Genomic DNA, 19,983 nt, shown 5'->3' with positions numbered 1-19,983 from the left:
CCTAGTTTTTTAGCAAATATATTAAGAAAAACAAAAAAGCCCCACCACAGTATGAATATGCTCTAAGAAGCTACAAAGTAATTATTTACCACTTAGAGAACAAATGCCTTTGCATTGTAGTCTACACCCCACATAAAATGCAGAATGTACAGCTGCTGATCCTCTCATTTCCAGTACTGACTATACACATTGCAAGAACAGTATTCTATATATGCAAATCTATTAGAAATGCAAGGAATCAAATATTTAAAGTTATTCTTGGATAAAAAGTAATTTCAGGTATAACAAAATGTTATGTGTTTTTTACCAACTGAAACAGTATGAAATGAAGAAGAAAAATTCAGATGCTTGTGAAAAGTGAATCTGCTTCTATCAGATGCTGTGCACATACATGTAACAGGAAGCTCTACTTCAAAGACTTTCTAGACAGAGTAAGATATAGAGAGAAAACTGTTATCAATTCTAATCAGTTTAGCCAGAGAAAAGCATGAATATGCTGTGCAAAATATTTTAATGTGTATTCATAGAACATAGATGGCCATGGTAGAAAAAAAAATATAATGTAGTAATGCCTTAAAAGTTAGTCAGTGACTTCAGCAAAAGACTTCTAAGTGGTGGAAAGTATATGGCCTACTAGTGCACATTTGAGTTACACTGGGTGCTGCAGAAAAGAAAGATGGGCTTGATATTCCTTACTACACTTTTAAGCTAATAGCATATTTTGACTGGAGCATGCATGCTTTGAATGCTTTGAACAAAAAGATATGCTAAACTAGAAATGTCACAATTGCTTTATTTCACCTGTTTCCCATTAAACATACAACTACGTGGTTTTGGATTACTTTAAATGTTTATTTCCAAATAACTTCTCATTCTGCTGACAAACATAGAAACTCTTCTTTAGAAACACTTAGAACAAGATGCCACAAACAAAATAATATTTTAGCTTGTTGTATACTATCAAATAGGGGATATCACAAGCCAATTTTTGTGCCCACAGTCAAATTCTAAATTATACTTATTGTCCATGTCCACATTGTTCTATTTTTTCCTAGTCATGCATTACAGCTGTTGTTTTAGAGAGAATCCTCCCACTATTAGGATTTTATGCTGAACCAGGTTTTCAGATTGAATAACATAAAGTCATACACCTCAGTCAATTTAAAACCTGTATCTCTTGATAGCATCCTTTTAAATAGTATTTTCTTGCTACACATACTTCAAAATTCTTATTGAATATTTAGCTTACCTTTCTCCAGTTTGTACAGAAATCATAATACTTGAGAATATATACAATAGCTGTTTTTATATTGTGCAATGCTATTCAGTGAATGCAAAATTTATGAAAGAGGTGAATCATCACTATAGGAGTTGTGTGATTAAAGCAGAAACTGTCACTAAAATGATGCTAGTGAAATTACCTGTCATTCTTTGGAAGAAAGTCTAAGATAGATAGCACACAAGTTACTTTTTGATGACAGAAATGGCAATACTTTGACCAGGACAAATTCATTGTTTATGGAACTGTTGAAAAGAAAAGGCAAGAGGAAAACACTAATGACATTATTCACCCATCATGCCTATTTCAGGTCAGCCAGGTGAATATCCTAAGCTGTCTTTTTCAAGGCACTTTTAGAGAAAACAGACAAAAAGTATGAATAAAAATTTTATGAGTCTTGTAAATTTTAAGAGGAATGTGTCCCATTTTAGAAATCCTACCTTCAACTGCAATAACACATGTTCAAGTGTGAAAAACATATCTCCTACCTCAACAGAATCCACTTTCCACAACTGACATTGCACACCGAAATTACAAGAGATGCTGCCTCTCCAAAGAAACATAATTTAAAATAAGGCAAAGAAAATGCACCATCAATAAAGACTTGTGTTTCCTTGGTTGGTTGTTTTTTGGTTTTTGTTTTCTCCAGTTTCAAATGAAATTACAGTAGCTTCAATGCTGTTCTAACATGCACAAACATGGAACTCTTTTGAAGGTGTTGCATACCGCTTAGGATTGCTAAAATACAACATATTCCCCTCCACTTGCCCATTTTTAAAATATTTAGGCCCAAATGCCGTGTTTCTGATCCAGTACTAACCTAACTCAGAACATTTTTCCTGGCAAGTTAGAAGACAGGAAAATATGCAAATATTTTACAATTTCTTTCAATGGGGTCAAGGCCCTCTGACAGCTGTAGTTTCTAATTCTTTACAACCACAGGTTCCTTAGCTTTCTAGGCAGCTGCCTAACTGAAAATACCCATCTGAAATAATTTGGAACAACTAGGTTCCAGTCTAATCTAAACCAAACAGAATGTGGATCTGTACTCAGATCTCTCCTACAAAATTCTAGTCTTAGATCTCTGTGTTAAAAAATGTTTGGAAAGATCTTAGCTCAGTAAAACTATTGTAGACATTTTCTAAATTTTGGCAGGACAAAAAAACTTCCAACTAGCTCAAATACAAAACAAATAGGGGAAAAAAAATCAATATTTATCTTGTCCCTTAGTTCAAATCTTATAAATATACTTATCATTCCTTCCACTTTTAATTGCATAAGGATAGGCATTTTCATAATGAAAAAAAAAATATTTTCCTTCAATGAATTACGTATCCTATTTGATATACGTGACTATATTGATTGCTGTATGGGAGATGTTCAGTTCTTCCATCAGAAGCCTGTACAGTCACTAAATGGAGATAGGAGGAAGTCTGTGAAGATTGTACAGTCTGGTAAATCTGCCCTTTTTGAGAACTGTAACAGAGACTGCAATTGTTCAGTGTGCCTTTTTTGTCATTTGTTCAGTGGTACAGATCTAGCATAACCAAAGTGAGAATGTTATCACTTTTGTCAGGGTTTCAGAACAAAGAGAATCAAACACCCTCCAGCTGCACTTCAGACCTTCCTGCCAAGATACCACCAGTATATGGTGAATTCACATCACTCTACATAGCTGGTCCACTTTTTCACAGATAAGTAAAAGTCTGAAAAGAAATAGTTACTGACTACAGAGAAAGAAACAGACTTTTCACACAGTAGCCACAATCTGCTGAGCATTTGGCTTATTATACATAGAAAAAAACCCACATTTAAATTGTTTTTTTAAAGCATGCTAAGTGAATGCTGCTCCAAAGGGAAGGAATAATCTCCCATTCAAATAAAAAAAACATTATTTCTATTCAAGAAAAAGGAAAATGTTCTGCTTCTGATATATTCTTTGTGATTTGACTATACCATAACTGGGGTTGTCCCAGATGAGGGCAGCGTGCTAGGAAATCACCAACATATGCACCATATGTATCATATGCTGCCTTTATTCTTCCACCTCTCTATAGACATCCACTCACAGACAGGATATTGGACTAGATGAAAGTCCAGTCTGACACAGCATTGCAATTTTTACAGTAATTTGTTTGTGGTTTTGATTTATAAGCAAAAAATATGCTTCCTTTTTAAATCACTAGACTGGAAGAAATACCATTTTGAAGATTTTAAAATATTTTTATTTGATACTTACTGTTGCATTAACACCTGAGACACTGATCTCCAATCTATTTTAAATGTGTTGACCTTTATACAGTCACCTCTCAGTGGAGGATCAGATACTTGTATAAAATGCCAACAGGAATTGCCTACAAACATGCAACTTTTCCTTCAGCCTTGGTTCTCCTTCCCCTGCATCAAGCTGTACACACATGCTAGAATTTTCCCAACATTTCCAAACTTCCATGTGATCTTTTCTTTTGTGCTCGCAAAAGTATTTGGGTGGGTGTGCAGTGGATCAGATTCCAGAAACCATTCCAGATTAAAATTGCCAATTATTTACTGGTTTATTTTTGGCATGTCATCTTCCCTTTGTGGTTCACTGAACGATGGAGCAAAACCCTTGTGCTGTCCAGAGAGCTGCAGAAGTCCTGCAACAACAGGGCACAAGTGGTGGAGCCTGCTTTTAGCAACAGTGCTGGAATACATTGACTTGAAATGTACTCAAAACTATCGCCTCAGTCACTTTTTGGACACCCTTTGCAAGCAGTCCACAACTTCCTCATGGATATCAGTTTAATAATTAATGTTCTAGGTCAAGAAAACCCCATGGAAAAAAACAAAACCAAAGATTTATTAATACGGTATCCAACTATTGAATTTGTGTGATGTTAAAAATTATTGCTGAACTTTTTTGCTCCAATGTACATACAAGTTTGATCTGTGTGTTTTGATTATCCTCCTGATGTTGAAAGTATCATGAATGTTCTAGTTAGATGATAGGTTCTAAGACCATTTATTGCAGAATTGTTATTATTCACATTTGCATCCAGTTTCTAGATATAAATTAGCACCAATGCAATAACAAAATTAGTTCTACAAAATATGGTCTGATATCTATCACAGGCGACACTAGAAAACTGACAGACATATGACCTTTTGTTAACTGAGCCAGGTATAGTTTTCCTGGGTATTAATTTAGTGGATGAAAATTATAATTACAATAGAATAGAATTTTTTTAGTTGCTAGAGACCTACAATGATCATATTGTCCTACAGATGCTTAAAAAAAATGGATTACACAACTCAGAAAGGGCTGAGCGTTAATATTCCAGGCATTCAAAATTCCTTACATGTAGTGGAAATCTTTGCAAAATATTCCATGTTGTGAATCAGCCCTAGGTTTGAAAATAATTTAAATATTATTTTTAGTAAAACACTTCAAATATATCACAGAGCAATAATAGAAATGAGGTGATTTAAAGCGTATATGCCATACTTGTTCTGGGACAACTACATATACCCTTCTAGAACTGAAACAGCATATCAATTCTTCTAAAATCTACTGAATTTTCAAGAAAGTATTAAAATGCCTTAGACGGGAATAAAGGTTCTAGTATCTAGTGCAAATTTAAAATATTTTTTTTTATGGTTATAGTGTCATATCTTTTAAGACAAACATTACAACTACTGCATATTTATAATATCTAACCTAATCAAAATTGAATGTATTTTCAGACATATGTAACATATATAAGCCATGCCTCAGATAATCTTAGAAATAATGTTCCTTAGTAATAAATCCTCAGATAATGTACTGTTAGGTAGCACACACAAAAGTAGGACAAGAATTAGGCACATGATCAGAAGCAAGGTAGCTACTAGGCAAAAACAAGCAGATTAAAGTGCGGGGGGTATTTCAGTAAAGAGTGAGCACAGAATCAAAATTCCCCTTATCTACCATGAACATACATATAATCCCTGTATATATAATAAGGCTTTGTAATTTAAGGACATTTTTGGCTGTTTTTATTAAAATAATAATCTATAGTTATATGAAAGCAATAAAACTGCAGTAACAATGAATGTACTTTGAAGATGCATTCATTCAAACATGATAATAAACAAATGTTACCTTTTCAATTTTATTTTGTTGTGATGCAATAGGCTCCTAGTTTTCCTGCCTTGTGCAGTTCTTAAACACCAAAATTTTATCAGAGGTGTCCTCAGTAAATTTCTACATGCAGTTGGAAATGACATGCTTGGTTTTCTTTTGCTTGACATCATTATGAAGAACCAGGCCATTCACTGTCCAAGATACTTTCTTCATTAATGACAGATGGTCTGGAAGAAAAAAGAAAAAAAAAGTCAAGTCAATATTTGGCTTCAAAATTAAAAACGGACATATCATGCTCCCCTTTCCCTATTACCTTAAAAATACACTGGCCTGTCTCCACTTAGATGCTGGTATTTTCTGAAATACTACCACCAGCTTCCTACTAACCGTGACATAAGCTGTAGCAAGCTGTCTGCAGTGATAGCCTGCATAAATCATCATTCCTGAAGGGAACAGATGTTCAGGGTATGAAAGAGTAATACCACAATTTAGTCATAATTAAAATTCACCTTAGCATGCCTCTATCAGTGAGCAGAGAGGAACATTTCACTTCTCACCTACAAAAATGAAATGCCTCTCATTTCTTCTGCTTCAGGAAAATTAAGCCTGAATCTTTTGTACATTGTTTGAGTTCCACATATGACACTGTATCATATAAATGACATTTTTGTTTCACTTCCAATGTTAGTTTTCTTCTTTTTCCAAAAACCAGAAAATGACCTCTAAATGGTGTACTGTCTCTGCACAAAATGCACTTACAATTAAATCTTCAGAGGAGATTGTTGTAAATTGCATGCAGAAACATAATCAGTAGCTATCTAGGTATAGACCAAAACTGTGCCAATAAACATACTCATTGTACTGATAACAATTCAGTCTGAGCTGGATATATTTAAAAACTTAGGTGCTGAAGGCCTTTAAAAATTATTTAGTTATCTTAAATCACTAAAATCAATCAGAGTTAGAGGATTAACTCAGGAAAAATTTGATCTTTAGCCTTGTAGCTGCCATTAATGTTAATGGAATGTGTCTATACACATAATTTTGAAAATGTAAGCCTCATACTGCTATTATTACAGTTGGATTATGTTAGATGCATGACAGTTCTTTTGAAAAATTGTTTTCAATTCACAAATCTTTATATCATGAGGCTACTTTATCATGAAATATAAAGCATGTGTTGTGTTCAAAAATGTCTCTAAACAGTAAACGGTAAATGGCTGAGCTTTTTGTAGCTATTTAAAGCTCTAAGACAAAAGATAATTTATCTTTTCAATAGCATTGATACTGGCAATCAATTTGAAAAAAACCTCTCATTAAACCATGGCTTAGTTTCCCACCTAAATACATTTAGTGTCTGTCAATCTATGGAACTTCACAGTGGATTCTAAAGTCCATGGATTAGATCCTCAGTGAAAGCAAATCAGCTAACCTTATCGAGTTCAGTACAGCTCAAGACTGAGAATGTGAATTTATAAATCTATTAATCTAGTATGGGTCATTTTGTAAACAAAGTTACTTCTCAACAAGTAAGTGAATTTCAAATTTACATTTGAAAAATTGTGATTTGTTTTCTTCTACAAGGATGCATCCACATTAGCATCGTCATTCAAAGACTGCAATTTTTAAGTGAGAAATTTATAGCTTCCACTTAATATACTCTGATTTGTATCACAGAGTATTTTCAAAGGATGCGAACTGATATCCTTTGGATGAAATTAAAGCAATGAATGCACTCCAGAGGTGTACCTAGAGCACTTCCATAAGTCAACAGCCCAGACTAGTGCTAGCCCAGAGAAAAATCTCTTAAAATGTGTAAACTGTGGACATTAAGTTCCTTTGTACTAACTGCTTCATCCCACAGATCTGTTTCTTTGGTGCTGTATAACTTGTTAACACAGATGTAGCTTCATTTTCCTGCGCCCTTCTCCAGAGGGCTTCCTGTTACTTCCAGGATTTATGAATTTTGCCTTATCTGTACTTTTTAAACAGCACAAATGTGCACGTGCAATTGTCAGGCCGGTATTTTGTGGTTGCTGTGAAAACCAATTGGCATGTGCACTTGGGATGAACTTGTTAGAAATCTGCTTTCCATTGCCACTGATCAGGTTCCAGTATCAAAAAACTTTGCTAACACCAGTTGTACTGAGCAGGCTCTTGGGCTCAAAATAGCCTTTCACATAGTATGTTTAAAACTAGAATGCAGGTAGGATACAGATAGGAGAACAGCACTAGTTCTTACCTGCCACAGCTAAATAACAATGCTAGATTGGGAAATCCACAAGACTTCATTGAATGGCAACAATTCTGTGTGTTTCACAGTTCTTATTATTAAACAGTTGGGAAAGGTTTATTATTATTGATTTATTATTAATTTAGAAAGCATGAAAGTTTTACAAAATCCATTTTAGAAACGGGACCCCTGAAAAGTCATACAGAATCCCGTTTCCAAATAGCTTGGAATAATCTCCTCTCTAAAAGGACATGATCAAATATCAACCATTTATCCACACAGAAAAGTTACCTTTTACTTCATGAATCACAACAGTTTATGAAAACATTTTTCTTATGGACATTGTTTTTTATGTTAACAACTACTGTTAGTCTAAAAAGATTATTTTGGTTGACTGTGTAAGACAGCTTGTCCACTCAGCACATAGGATGGCCTGACTATCTCTTAGCCCCTCCATCAACAAACGTTCCAAGTCGTATGAGACTGTAGTAATGAGGAACATGCATCCCGGAATTCATACGAACAGTATATCTTGAATCACACTTCCATGTGCCTTATCCATTAATTCCACTTCTGATCACAGGAAAACAGTGATCTTTTAATGAAAGATGGTTGCAAGACCAGTTTAACTACTGGTTGAAAAAAACACCTCTACTAACATTGGAAAACAGATCTTAAAATTTTAACTAAGCAACACCAGTGAGTAAAGAGATAGACTGATTGTAATTCGGAAATTTTTGAAAATTGTATGTTTTCAGATAAGTTGCAGAATGTGGTTCAGCTTTGGAAGAAGGGGCTGTAACATGCATTGACAAATCTAGTCAGTCTGTGCCATGATTTAGTTTGGTAGGGTATTCATTTAGTTATTTGACATATATTATCTGCTATTTCCCATACAAGCAAGTATTACAAGTTGGATGCATATAACAGCAAGAGGATGATTTTCCGGTTTAGGTACACTACACTAAGTGTAGCTTGGTTTCCTCCTGAACAGAGTGGTACTTGGAAGAGAAGTGGCAGCTGGTTTAGATTATAATGAAAGATGACATAAGGTGAAACTTATAGATCACTTGGCATTGAATGATAAGAGCAAGTAGATGCCTAAAGGCAAATTTAGGAAGATTGCAGCTGCCTAAGCCAAAGAATGTGATAAAGAAAAATTTTGCCCACCCTTTAACGTTACATCCACAGTACCCCTTAAGGCAGGCTGGAGAATTGCTCTGAAGGTCAAGGTTGTCTGTAGTATAAGCCTTCAAGGAAGCTTCAAGCATAATAGGAATAAGCCCTCTAGGAATCTGCATGGCCAAAAATGCTAAGCATGACCATTTGTTCCCAGCCTTGACTGAACAAGATGTCAATGAGGCCGTTATGTGCATAAAGGACAGGCACTACATGGTAATGAATATACTTCTGACACTTCAGAGCAGTATAGACACAAAATCAGGCGCATGAGTATCTGTGTGCTCCCTTATTCTCAATAACAAATTGCTCTTGCCACCTGAAATTGTCTGTACATTGATGCTGCTGTGCATCCTTAAGTAACCGTGATCCTATCTGATCTGAGAAGTTTGGCAGCTACCAGTTTGGGGCTCAAACCAGGAAACTCCACAGCAAAATTCCCTCATTGAGAGGATGCTTCAGACATGCTAGGTTTAGAGACAAACACTGGTAGCACCAAGTTTATGACAAAGTAAAATGACAGATGTGAGCACTTAAAAAAACAGCCTGAAGAATGGTGGCAAAGTCTCATTTATAGAATGGATCAAGTGTTTATATTTCATGGGTAGAAGGAGGTCAGATACTATAATCTTCACAATCTGACAAACTGTTTCATATTTCACAGTTCCCAGGAGAGTGCTCATAATCTCCAGTATGCAGGTTGGACTGAGACCTCTCTCTTGTTGCTATTGGACTGTATAGCAATAATGCAAAATTCCTGGGGGAAGAAAGAAAGAATAGCCATGGCAATCTGACTTTAAAGAAAATTGATAATAAAAGTACTTACTTGGAACTAGGGTAAGGATTTTATAATCCCAGTCATATGGAATGTCTAAACAAGGTATTTAAGTAGAGGCATCAGATGAGATTTCAGCTTCATTCCTTTCTTCAGGATTTTTTAGTGTCTGTTGTAAATGCTGCTTCTCTTGAACCTCCCTTATGCTTCACACTGGTGTTATAACTGAAAATAACAGAAGTGATTTGATGGGAGACTGGAAGGAAGTTTCTAACCCTGCTAAAAATGTTTTGAGGTCTTCACATGATTAGGATATATGATAGAAATAGAGCAGATACGGACAATGGAAGGTAGATTACCAAGGTTTGTAGGGAAAGAGGATATATCCCATTAAACTAACAACTACAATAAGAAAAAACAGACCAGCTGTTTGACATATAAGTCCTTCTTGCATTGCTTAAATACTTAGACTATTTATAAGGACCTCCCACTATTACTACAACACAGGTGGATTTCACTCACTTTCAGAGTGGGAATAATATACAGCATCATTATGTAAAAAGAGAGGTTAAGCGATCTGCAGAGAAGGTAGCTGAGAGAAGGTCTAACAACAATCTTCAACTACCTAAAGAAGAGCTATAGGAAAGACAGAGAAAGAGATTTCTCAAAGGAGGACATTAAAAGGACATGAGGAAACAGTCACAGCTGCAGCAAGGGAAAATTCAACTAAATGTAATGAGAAAAAAAAACCCAAACAGTAATTAAACAGTTAAATGGGTTGCCTAGAGAGGCCGGGGAATTTTAAAAGATGGGAAATTTTCAAAACTAGACTGGATAATGTCCCAAGCAACCTGTCTTCCCTTGAAAGTTAGCCCTATTTGAGAAGATTGGAGTAGATGATCTGCAGAGGTCCTTTTCAAGACAAATTATTCTGTGATTCTCAGTATATCTGCTACCATGTAGCAGATAATTGTATAAGCTACTTCCAACCATAATGTACCTTAATTTGTTAACCACTAAGTAAATGCTAAGTGCTTGATACTGCAAATTTACAAATCTTAATCTTGGTTTTTTATACACATCATTTACATAAATGTTTATGCCAAAATTCACCATAGCATTCAAAAATTAAATTATATGCTTGGTATTATGCTTAATGTTAGCTGTTGAAATTATTTACACAAGATCAGCAACACTAGTCAAGAACTTGGTACAGAAAGTGAAGATTAACTCAGCAAATTGGCATTACACTGAGAGCTGTGGATAAGCAGAATATATCACCTAAACAGAAGAACCACACTCCCTCCAAAACACACAGCAACACTGTTACTGCTAGTTCAAATGGCTGTAAATCTTTAATCATCTCAAGATAGCAGAATTACTGCTCAATTCATATGCCAAGGAATACCTTTCTCCAGCAAACAAATTCTTAATATGATGACACAGGGGTTCACTGCTAAGAATGAAGACTGTCACTTGCAGAATAACAAATATAACCTCACAGAGCACTAAAATTTTCATTTAACACTCCACATCTAAGTACTGACTATACTGTTCATGATCTGAGCCCAGGTTTCTGTTACATGCATTTCCTGTTACATTGAATTTATTTCAAAATTCAGTTTCCCAACACCTATCCCCTTCATTCACAATTGCCTTATACTGTCACTGTTGAAACAAGAATACAGAGATGTAAGAAGATTTCTTTGAATGATAATAAAAAGGAATGTCCTTTTAAAGGGACTAGCATATGGTATTACAAATATATTGATATCGTGTACTATATAGTATATTATGCATATGTACTCAGACACATCTCTCTCAACTTCTTTCACTTTCCTCACCTTGACAGAAATAAACACCAACTAATACCTCAAATAACCTTCATAACCTCATGAATCCAGAGTTTATTATCTGAAAAAAAATATTTTAATCTATTAAAAACAGGACATAATTTTCTCGGTTCCCATGTTTTAAGATTATGAAAATTGAGTGATACATTTTAAAGTGTACAGATCTGTAACAGAGACAGGAATCTGAAATATTTCTTATATATTAATACAATCAAGTATTAATATAATAAATATGAAATTTCCTGGTATACACTTATGAAATAGGAAGAAAGGCCCAAGTTTCCTAAAATTTAAACACTAGCAGTAACAACACATTATGTTGCATTCAGTTATGTCCTCTGTTCAAATTAGAGATGCTGCTGTATTTAGGAAACATATTATACCCGGGTCACATTCCTGCGTAACTAACTTTACAGTCACTCCCTTTTCTTTAAATACTTGAGAGTTTTTTGTTTCTGCATGTTCTGAAGTGTCATCATTTATTGCCACAGGCACAATGGCTATATTTAACTAATAATGACAGCACTTGTCATTAGATTTTAAATCCACTAACACTAGTCTGACATATTATTTGAAGTATGTCTTAATTCTAAATTTGATTAAAATTACAAACATCCCATCTTCTCTGCCAATCAACATATTTCATCCCCTTGCCCTGAACTTTTCTATGAACTCTTCAGGAAAATAGGTCACGGTTTTTATATACTTTTCACAAAACACAAAAGTTTAGGTTCATCAATGAATGATGAATGTTTTTCACTATATTTCATGTAATAGGGATCTGAAATCTAAAAATGTCTTTACAAAATTCATACTATATTTCCTTTTAAAAAAAATGAAGTTACATTCCATTTGGGAAATCAATGAAAATATGTAAATGATTACCAAAAAAATTGCTAATATTAGTCTAACAAAATAGGCAATCAATATTAAAAATTAAGCAAAAATTCCTATGATTATACTTAAACAGTCCAGAAGACAATGAAAATTGTTTCCAGAAATCAAAAATTCTGTGTTGGTACAGTTTAAAAGTAATAATTAACATTTGTTCATGTCATTTCCTGCGAATTCTTCCCTTATTTACACTCAAGTAAACCTGAAATTACTTGGGGAATTAAACAGGTGTAAATGCCAAACAGAATAAATAAGATAAGCCCTGAAGAGACTGCAGCAACAATGCAGTATGATAAAAACATATAGAGACGGGGTGAAATGTCAAGACTCTCCAATTTTTTGGCTCTCAGCCCAAAATTCAATTGATAGGTTGATGGTTTACAATGAAACAATTTTCTTCCATTTGGCAGAGAGAAGAGAGAGAATGCCTTTTAGTCACCAGTGCTCTACGTTTATCTTCCCCATTTCTCTCAAATTTTTCTCCTGAACTTAACGTTCACCGGCTTTAGAATGATAATAGTTCGAAGACTGTCTGTCTTGTTCTGAATTGGGATGAATTTCTCCATTCCACACAGCTGGCAATCAATTTTGGTTTGAGGGTGGTTTTTTACATCAGGGGTCAGAGATGTAATTATAAGTGATTTTAAGTAGAATCTTACTGCAATCTACAGGTTAGTGGGGATATGGATCTCGATGTTTTGCATTTCTCAAAGAAATTTTCATTTTAACACTCCTGCTTAGTGCAAATAAAGGAACTAAGACAAAGGTTCTATAGGCCAAGATCCTTACCTGTTGTTATGTGAAAGGTATGGACAAAACCTTCTTATAACTCAAAATTTAGCCTGCATTTGTCTTCTGGGATACTGTTGGGGAGGTGTTAGGACTAAGTTCAACTACTGATTAGACAGAGCTGTACTTTTCACATTCAGTCTACATTGTTTTGGCTATACCTTGTTGTTTCTATGTTCTTTTATTCAAGATACAATTTTAAGCCACATTTAGAAAATATTTTTCCAGTCTAGAAAATAGCATTATTCTTTTTTTTTCTTCCAAATTGCTGACTTGTTTACCATGATTATGTTCCCACTGCTGTAGATACCATAAAAATATACAGAAAGACAGCATTTCATATCCAGACATTTTATAGCTTGAGGACCTAATGCAGAAATCTATGAAGGAAGCTGTATCTCTCGCTTCAAATTCAAGTGGATTCTGCACAAGGCATCAGAGTCCATGTCTCCGCAAAACACAGTAATAACACCTAACTAATACAGCATCATTCTTTGCTGCCCTAAACAAGAGTACAATATGAAAAACAGTTGTTCAAGAGAAACTGTAAGAAAAAAGGTAATAAATAGGGTATTTATATAAATATGGGATGTAGTAGATACTACCTTTTCATAAAATCAGTTCTCCTCAACAAAAAAGTCAAGGCTATCTATAAAGGGTTGTCATCTCTGTTTAGCATCATAGTATGTGTTTACTGGTTATCTAAACAATTCCATATGTATAACTAATCTTATGCTTAAGTAAATTTTGAATTGCAGCTTTTTAACTGTAATAAATTTAAAAAAAAATAATCCCAAACAAACTATTCTTGAAAAAATATTCCTTCTGGTGATTTTTCTACTCTGACCAATTTGCCTTACTTGGTTTTATTTATGTGCATGTGGATGTGTACATGTGTGCGTGGCTATGGCTGTGTATGTAAAGGTTTTATCACACTGGATTATCACTTAATAACTTGTAGTTAAATTGTCATCTCTCACTCCATAAAGTGTATTGGTTGCTCTCAGAAATCAAGCATCTGGTCAATCTGTCATAGAGGAAAATGTCTTTACGAATGAGCATCATCAAGTATACCACAAAGGTTTCTCGTATTTCTTTAACAAAGTACCAATAACTAATGGACAGGAGAGTGAAGCCTGAAACCAAGAAAGTTAAAGCCTGACAATATACGTTTGCTATGATTATTGTGCCATCAATAAGACTGCATATATGTTGTTCAGAGAAACATATTTATCAAAACCTGCTGTGGAAGCTCTTGGGGGAACTCTATATCTATCTTTGCTTCTTGTGCCAAAGGAAGCCGTAGAGTTTGCTAAGTGATAAATCAAAAGGAGGAAAAGACACAGCATATTAAAGGTGGGATATTACCACTACATTCCTGTATAAACCCCACTAGATTTCAATGCCATTGAGTGGCTAGAAGGTAGGCTTAAATTTTGTGAAGAGTTCCAAAATAGCTGAGAAATGGGCATATTTCAGACTTCAAAAGGGTACCCATAATACGAGAGGGCTGTAAGATCTCTAACAATAATTTGAATCTAAATTTTCCATAGGAAAAGAATAAAATTAATTTTCTGTTAGAAAACCTTAAAACAAAATATAATCCAGGTTTTACTAGCATTCCTCTCAAAAAACAGGTTTTTGTCATTCCAACTTTTCAGGATATGATCAAGCTATTTTCTAAGTGTTCAATTCTACTTTGATATACGACAATTCAAGAGGAAACTTTTATAGCTTACAACAAATTTCTGTTGTGCAGCTTGAGATCTTCTACCTGCAAGATGGATAAGCTCATAATATATGATGAGATATGCATTTCTGCATATTTTATGACTACTTGTTATAGCATATTCCATTTTCAAATCAAAATTCCAGTACAAATATACTGAAATAATAACATATAATACAGTAATTACAGGACAATCTGTAATAAAATGTATAAACTTCAAGTTCATAGAGCAGATGCATTTTTTCTGAAAAATAAAAAGTGACAACTTCAAATGTTATGCATTAATGAGAAAAATATTATTTAGGATGCTGCTTGGAATTGAAACATTTCCAAATCAGTCAATAGTTAGAACGGTAAGAATCCATCATTCCACTGACACTTACTCTTTGTAGACAAGATGTCCTATTTTAAATGTATTCACACTATTTAAATTCACACTATTTAAATGTACTGTCAATTGGAACCTGTCTCAGTAAATTATTTCTTTGTAGTTCACATGATATCTAAATTTTATTAAATAAATAAATAAATCTTTATCTCTTCATTTAAATACAGACCTGAAATGCACCATTAAGAACACTAAATATGGATTACTTTTCCTAGTGGCCTCCTTGTCACAGTTTAGTACAAAGACACAAAATCTTATTATTTTTAGTTTTAGTTTCAGCACTCAGTACTGGAAACATACACATTTTGGCTAGGTAGTAAAAATGTGAGCATTTGTGTACTAATCGTTTCCGCATCTAGTGTTCTTTTACTATAGTGATCTACCTAATGAGAGCTGGAGGTAGGTCATGAACAACCCTCTGTATCCACGCAATAAGATGCATTCATCAGATGAAGTGCCTATGTGATCAGCAAAGTGGACCATGCTCTGTGCAGGGAATCCTTGTCAGTATGACTTACAAAAAATACATGAACATGGCATATCAACAATAGCATTTTGGCCAAAATGCTGTCTGTAGGAGTGATTCAGTTTAACATCAGAACAGCTAAATTAGGCGTCTACTTGTAAATTATCTGTATGTGAGCTAGACATCTTAGTTTCCATTACAGTCAGCACAGCTCTAGTAAGTATAGTCATATATCTGTAGAAATGCTTAGCTTCACCAGTCTGAAGGCTCCTGCAAAAATCACTGAAGTTACTCTCAGTAGTACAGTGAATTAGACCTGAGCGTGACTGGTTTTGGCTTGCAGTCTAAGTCCACAATTGATTGACCAGCCAAAACTCTTTTGCCTCCAACTTAGTAATGCTGAAGCACAATGAAGGCAAATGGCAAAGACAGAAACTGAAAAATTCCTGGATGAAGGATGAAGTTTAGAAGAAGGTATGCTTGTGGCAAAGACAGAAACTGAAAAATTACTGGATGAAGGATGAAGTTTAGAAGAAGGCATGCTTTCCACAATAGCATGACTGATAAAATACACAAACTTTTTATGAAGGAGTAATAGCTAATAGATTATTTTATTGGGCAACGTTCCTAATGTCACTGGAATTCAATTCAATAGAAGGAAATTACTAATAGTTTAAGAAATTGGTAACTAATACAGAAAAAATTCAGTACACTGGAGACATCTGAAACTCAATTGTAAAGAGGTGTAGGGGTACAATAAAAGCTGACAGGAGAAACACGATCTATTAAAAAGACTAAATAAGAACATCCAATATATTCTGCAATTCAGTAACTGCTAAATATATAAGTATCTGCAAAGAAACTCTGAAGTATGTGGTCTTGCATATATTTCCAATGAACAATTATTAAATAGGACCATTGATCATCACCAAATTACATGGAAGAACAACATACTACAGAGCATTAACTCTTTGGCACAGTTCTGCAATACACTAGTTCCACAATATTCCCTAAAAATATGTTTTAAATGCTTGAGACTTGATGCTTTTTTGTTTTCTAAACATCTGTTGGGATGGCACCTTATAACTGATGTCACATGTATCTATTATAAATATTGGATTAAATTAAAAGAAGCAACGGCTTTTAATTTTTATCCTGGACCATGCAATTTATCAACTTATGTTTCAATCCTTAGTCACTTAATCTGAATCTCAATTTAAATTTTAAAAGGTCAGAAAGATGAGAAGGTGAAAAAATTCAAATAAACCAAGACATCAGCATCACTGGGAATTGTACTTTACCCAGGTATTTATACCACTTGAAGCAATGAAAATATATGCAAGATGTTACAATTCTGACAGACTGTGATTTATACAGTACTTGAGATACAGATTACCACAAAGGCACTCCTCTTGCAAATATTTGTGTGCAACTACACATGTAAGAAGTCTCTCTGCTTTCCATGGGACCACTTGTACATATCTGCAGGGTCAGGGCTTTACAGTATATCACAGATCTTCCATTACCATACAAAAAAAAAGATTTCTTACTGACATTTGACCTTGTTGTCTATGCATTAAGGACTCAAATGCAGCAATCAATATGTTTATACGGACAAGTCATACTACTCTATGCTCTCTTCTCAGTCTTGGGCTAGAGAAAGATAATATAAAATACGTACCATCTATCTCGATATTTTTATACATCCCTAAAACCTATCTTTAGTATATTGTAGGGGTTTTTTTAAATGTGTACATTGCCATTCATACTATGCAGAAATAAAAAAAAATATAAGCAACAAAGTACTGTGCAACATTAAACAGAGAATTTCTGATGTTTTTAACATCAGTTATGATTTTTTAGTATATTGAATTCTACACTACTGTTATATTCCAGTTCTAGTAGACTTGTAAATAGGGGTGGAAAAAGGCCTATTTTCTGGTATTGGAGGCTTTTCTACCTAAAGCAGTGACTTTTTCCTGTTATACTTACCCTTTTAATGGACACACAATATGTTACTCTGTGCCCAAGCTCACCTACTCTTTCTTTTCTCAAAAGACAAGGCACATCTGCCACCTGCTCTACTCTGTGTCCCAGCAACAACTGTCGAGCAGCAAAAAGATTGATTATCAGTCAAAAACCATTCAACAACACCAGATTTTGGTAGGTTAAGCTTGCTGATCCAGCAAGAGATGGTGTGAAATTTTCAGTAATGTGTGCCAACATTTTGGTGCTAAAAGAACAGCAGTGCATGTCACAATGAAACACAGCCAAAGATATGCAGACAAAGCACAGAAGTTTTTGTTTTGAACTTGGCTTGCAAGAGGAAAATGAGAAAGAAAAAAAGACTCGCTTAATGAATTTGAAAATCTATCATAACACTCAAGTCGTGTGCATGGAGAAACTATAATAAGAGTACCAGTGAACACCTTGTAACAAATCAGAGCAGTACACATAAAAATACTGCAATAATACAGTCGTGTAAATGATTCATACAGTACAAATAGCAGTTTTATCATACACTTTTGCAAGAATAAACACAAAGGTCTGTGCCTTTTACTAAATATATAGCCCATTCATTACAGCCGTTCTAGTGACTGAATCACCTGTATTGTACTCAGAATAATTTTTCTGTTATCAACAACAGCTTAGCATATATAAAATTCATTATGTAAGACACAGGCTTACTAAAATAAGTTTCATTCATTAATACCGCCATAAATATGTAAACAAACTTTTAATTACTGGACTTACATCATAAAGGCTCTACTAATTAATATTAGATTTTTATGTGCACACAGAGTGGTATATTGTAAGCATTTTCTTAGGCAAATACCCAGTAATGAGTACTATACAGATATCTTCTTGAAATGTATTTGTACCAAGTCATATCCATCCGTAAAAGACTTAGTGAAAGACGCTATTTTGAAATTCAGAATGAAAGATTCAACACTAATGTATATCTCCTAATACTTCCCAAGATAACAAATGCTATTTAAAAACTGTTGGACAAAAAACCCAAAGGCTTATTTCTAAAGAAAGTAAATAAGAAAAAATAATGCCCAAAAGTGCATATATATGTATGTATGTATGTATGTATGTATATAAAATGTATACAACATATATAAAAAATATGCACACTAGTTGAACGATTTGTCTTTCGTCTTTCTTCTTTGCTATCCCTAACTTTAAAAAAACATATCACACATTTTACTACTACATGATTATAGAAATTGGAATATTTCACATAATGTTAAACAATTTATCTTATTTGCATTTCTCATTGTAATTGTACACTGGAATTGTAGATTCCTACCTACATATACACTATCCTAATAATAATTTTGATATTTATAATACATTAGTTTATATCAATTAAAAGTTCTTTACCACAAATGACAGTTGAATTAATAGCTTAATAAAATATCCAACTGGTATCTTGAATTTGATACTGAACCCTATTTAAGCTACATGTTATAAAATGTTAGCACAAATTTGCTGCAGAAATCTCACAAGGTACTTCATGATCGTAAAATATGACAGAGAAACATTTACATTCACATTTAAACTGTAAAGGATTCAGAAATAGTTTTTCCCCCTTGTAAAAAAATAAAACATAATTACTAGTTTGGTAAAGGAATGAGAACGAAAGAAGAAAAATATCAATAATGTTCTTACCAAACAATCTACAATTAATAAATCATAGTAAAGTAGATATTACCTATTGCTGTATTAAACTTTCAAAAATTTTGAAAGAATGACATTAATTAATCCAATCTTATATTCTGGAATATTTTTGCTAGTGGAATAAGCCTAATTAATTATGTCTGTTTGATGTCACTGAAACTAAACAGTAAATTCAATAATCTCTTTACATTTTCACCATTTAACCTCCTGCAGGCTCCCTAATGTCTATTCAGATCTATATTAAATTAAGTACCAATGCTAATGAAGGGCAATAAACGTGGCTGTCAGTAGATTTTTCTTTCATTAAGCACATTATCCTCTTACTGAGCTGTAAATGAGTAAACATTAGTTTTGTTAAACCATGCAAAAAGACAGGGTGAAAATCATTTTTAATTGCACCCCTTAAGCCATTTGCTGGGGGTTCTCATTTTGGTTTTTGGGGTGGTTTTATTTACCTTTTATTTTTTTGAATGGATATTAAAAGGTCTCTCCAGTTGAAATATAAACGTCGGCATCATGGGGTATGTCTTTAGGTTCTAGTACTTCAGTGCCGTCTGCCAAGAACACTCATTGTGCAGCCATGTTCAGATTCAGCTTTTCAGAGCACTC

The 19,983-nt window shown here is 34.0% G+C and overlaps 1 long non-coding RNA gene across 3 annotated transcripts in view; it reads right to left on the bottom strand.

The window, feature by feature from the left end:
* The window catches only part of LOC121095272, a 192,353-nt gene extending 172,370 nt beyond the window's left edge, over positions 1-19,983 (bottom strand). For all 3 annotated transcript variants that reach the window (XR_005830042.1, XR_005830041.1, XR_005830043.1), the window contains exons 1-2: positions 19,830-19,983; positions 5,400-5,608 (exon numbers count right to left, since the gene is read on the bottom strand). This is a non-coding gene — a long non-coding RNA (uncharacterized LOC121095272). The remainder of the gene's footprint in view (positions 1-5,399; positions 5,609-19,829) is intronic.

The sequence above is a fragment of the Falco naumanni genome, chromosome 10, assembly GCF_017639655.2.
Source record: "Falco naumanni isolate bFalNau1 chromosome 10, bFalNau1.pat, whole genome shotgun sequence".
NCBI classification, from domain to species: Eukaryota; Metazoa; Chordata; class Aves; order Falconiformes; family Falconidae; genus Falco; species Falco naumanni.
This window is presented reverse-complemented; position numbering and strand designations above follow the sequence as displayed.